General features: G+C 34.8%; 1 protein-coding gene across 2 annotated transcripts in view; it reads right to left on the bottom strand.

Annotated features, from left to right (window-relative positions):
* LOC135217932 (probable E3 ubiquitin-protein ligase HERC4) overlaps positions 1-3,732 on the bottom strand; it is a 267,751-nt gene that overhangs the window by 106,386 nt on the left and 157,633 nt on the right. The window lies entirely within an intron of this gene.

Here is a 3,732-nt window from a genome sequence, read left to right as displayed (position 1 = left end):
TGTAAAAAAGCATCATCAGGTCTTCCAAATCTATTAAGGGGGCCGGCTGGCTAATGCCCTTTTTTAAGGACAGGACTTTGATATTCATAACACTTAATAGGTAACTTGGGACATCTCCAAACCGCATATGATTTTCGCCTCTTGAACTTCAGTTTTGTGACACCCAGGGCGATTTATCCCGAAAATTACTATTTCTCAAATTCTATCTCCTCCATTGATACTTAATATTAAGACCTGGGATTACTACCATATATAGACCTGATGTAGACCTCCAATCAAATGAGGATTTTTTTTTTTCTAAAAGACATTTTTTATGCTAGAAATGAATTTTTCATTATTGTAAAATAAATAAACCCTAAAAATCAGGAGAAAAAATGATAAAAATAAGACGAAACAAAAATTGGAAAAAAGGGCTTCATTTGATTGTTCTATAATGTCTTTCTGAGTTATATACCAAACTCCAATGTTACGCTTTAAAACTAAGTGAGAAGATAGAATTTGAAGGTCAATAAGTATAGTTTTGAGATACAGGCGTTCAAGTTTTCCTTCGTATTTTATAAAGACAATGTAATAAATAAGATTATTATGAATGTATATTTCTTTTTGTGAATTAATAAACCAAAAATATTTTATTTATCATAATTAAAGTCATAAATGATGAACCCTTTGCTCATATATTGTAGCCTGACCCACTGCGTCTGGCAAGACAGGGCACTCCTTCTACGCAACTCTCTCTCTCTCCTTTCACTAACTTGGCTTATTACAGAGAATTTTTCTTCTTCTGTATGTTAGCGAGATGTTTTCCTTGTATTTTCTTCTGGCATGATGAAATTCTTGCCGAAACAAAGATAAACAAACGTAAATGCAAGAGAAGGTCAGAGGTGAAATTCAAAGGTGTACTCTCTTTTTACAAAGACAATGGTTAATAAATCATGATTATTATGAATTTCATATTCCTTTTTGGGTAATAATAAACCAAACTATTATTATTTATCATAAATGAAGATCCCTTTGCCTCAAAGATCGTAGCCTGGGGCACAGTGTGACGTGTGTGTCAGGTAAGACGGGGCGATACTTACTATACAACCCTCCCTCTCCCTCTTCACTAACTACGCTAATAATCAACGTATATATTATGATATTCTGTAATCATATTAGAGCAAATTTTCTTCGTCTGTATTTGTTTTATCGAGATGTTTTGCTGTCTAAACAAAGATAAACATACGTAAACTCAAGCGAATGTAGAGGTGAAACTCAAACATGTAGACTACTTGGAGTTTGTGCTCGCACTGAATCGTGGTTGAACTTGGTAGCTGACCGACTTCCATTCTGCGACTCATGGAATCTCTACAGATGCAATTGCTCACAATTTCTTTGACAATAATTATCAAACTTTACAATAACAGAAGAAATATTGCATTTTCTTGTACAGATCAATGTTTTTGGCTTAATGAGTTGCGTTTACTAATTACCCTGTAACTACGAAAGTAAGAGGAATTTTAAAGAAATATTTCGTATACGTATTCTCAATTGCCATACGAAGCTCAATGAATTTTTTCATGACTGCATTTTTTGCCCTATACCCCCATATATGAGGGTTCCGGACTGCCCCCTTAACATTATTTACATAAATTCTGCAGAATCAAAAATTATATTTAATAAACCTTTGAACACTTGAATGACCATATTGTTTGTACAACTTTATTGCATATGACAAAAACACAGTTTTGTTCTTTTCCAGGTATGCAGTTATGATGACAAAGGTAACATATAATGGCCAAAGATTCACATTTCATAAATAAAATGTCCACTAACTCTTAAACAATCACTCCAAAAATTTTGAGTTATTTTTAATGGATTTTGTGCTTAAAAGCAGTATTGCATCAAATTCAATGTCAGTTGTATTGCAAAGAGGCTCTCTTGGCTTTCTAGGAGGCATTTATCCTCTCTTGACCTTCTACCTCTAAAATTTCCCACCCAAGCCCTCTTACTTTCCAAAAGCCACTTTTATTCTACATTCAACCTCTGTGTATTTCAAATCCTCTGTTTTAATCAAGAAATCTTCCCCCTCTATGCATCCCTGCTTGCAGAACAACATAACCTCAGTTTTACCTATTTTTACTTACATACCATTTAAGAAATTATGGCCATTTCCTACCTTCTTTGCAAATCTTCAGTCTGTCAGGATCACATCTCAAAATAATTCCCACAGGTTTTTGTTCCGAATCCCCTCACTCAATACTATATTTCCATAACCAGTACCAATAGAACTGGGCTAAGTGTTGAGCCAATTCTAACTTAAAACACATTTATAGTCAAGATTTTCTTCTCACAGTTACATTTTGCATTCCTTCCTCTTCCCAGATTGTCCCTAAACGTTCTAGTATCCACTCTTCCCTTTTTACACCACATACCTTCAACATGTCAGTCTACATATCTGGTGGACTTGGTGCTTTACCATTCTTCTACCTATGGCCTTCTTTACTTCTAAAGATCTTTCAAACTCAACCATTGATATTCTCTTGATCCTTTATCATCCAAATAACTGTTTCCAGTTCTTCCCAAGTATTTCATTCTTTTGCTCTAGGTAGTTATCAGCGATAAGAATATTAACTGATTAAAACATCCACTTGCAAGACAGCAGTTGTCCTTTTATTCACCTTGAACAACACATAGGACAACAGTCGTAGTATTCTTACACTCCCACCATATGGGGTGAGAGTTAAACTAAATATTGCAGAACCTAGAGCAAAACTGACAGATATACAGTAATGAATACCCACTTAAATTCAACACAAATGCATAAAATTCCATATTCACAAACAACAAACCTTCTGTAGTAAACTGCAGGCGCATCTTCCTTTTCATCTGTTTTCAAGCAATGAAATGCCTCTAGAGACCTCCAAGGGCCAATCACAACTTTGTGGCAAATTCGATTGCCTGGAGTCTTGATGCCAAGTTGACCTGACAATCCTTGACCAAAGTGCATAAACATGACCCTGCAAAGACGAAAAACATGACATCTATGGATGGTTGCATAATAAAAGTCAAAAAACTTTTAACCAAGGTCAAGAAAACTATTTTCTTTATATTTTAAAAAATTTTTCATTTCCTTTATGGCAAAGCTTCTTTGGCAGTTAACTTCATGAGTTTCTTAGTACACATAATACACTGCTAAGAGCTGAACTGATAATGAGATAGTAAGAAAATGGATACAAAAAATAAAACTTTGAAACAGACAGTCAAAGAGGGTATCAAGAAATGCACAAATTGAGTTTGTTTCTGTATGAGCAATGGCCCATGAAGCTTTCAACACTGAAAAAGGCACAAGGAAACCCACTGATCTTCTGAGAAAGACAGTGAAGAGCTACCATGACAGACACTTGATGCCAGCAATGTCGTGCGAGTTAGGTAAGAAGTTAGGAGAAACAGAAACCAGAATTTCAATCAAATACAACATATCCAAGATACCAAAGAGGCAAAGAGGCTCGAGAAGGCTAAAAAAAGAAAAGTGAAAAACCATAAAATATAAAAAAGATTAATATGCAAACTTCTATGAGGAATATAAGAACCATTGGAAATATGAACAATGGAAAAAGCCCATGAACATTCCGAGTAACAAGCTATACACCTAAAATAACTGGCTAGCAAGTCACTGATGAACTGACCAGAACATATGACAACCTATCAAGTTATTGATGATTGTCCAGACCTTATGAAAACCTAACAATA

Source organism: Macrobrachium nipponense, chromosome 9 (assembly GCF_015104395.2).
Source record: "Macrobrachium nipponense isolate FS-2020 chromosome 9, ASM1510439v2, whole genome shotgun sequence".
In the NCBI taxonomy this organism is placed as follows: Eukaryota; Metazoa; Arthropoda; class Malacostraca; order Decapoda; family Palaemonidae; genus Macrobrachium; species Macrobrachium nipponense.
Note: the sequence above shows the minus strand (reverse complement) of the source record. Positions and strands in the feature narration are given on the sequence as shown.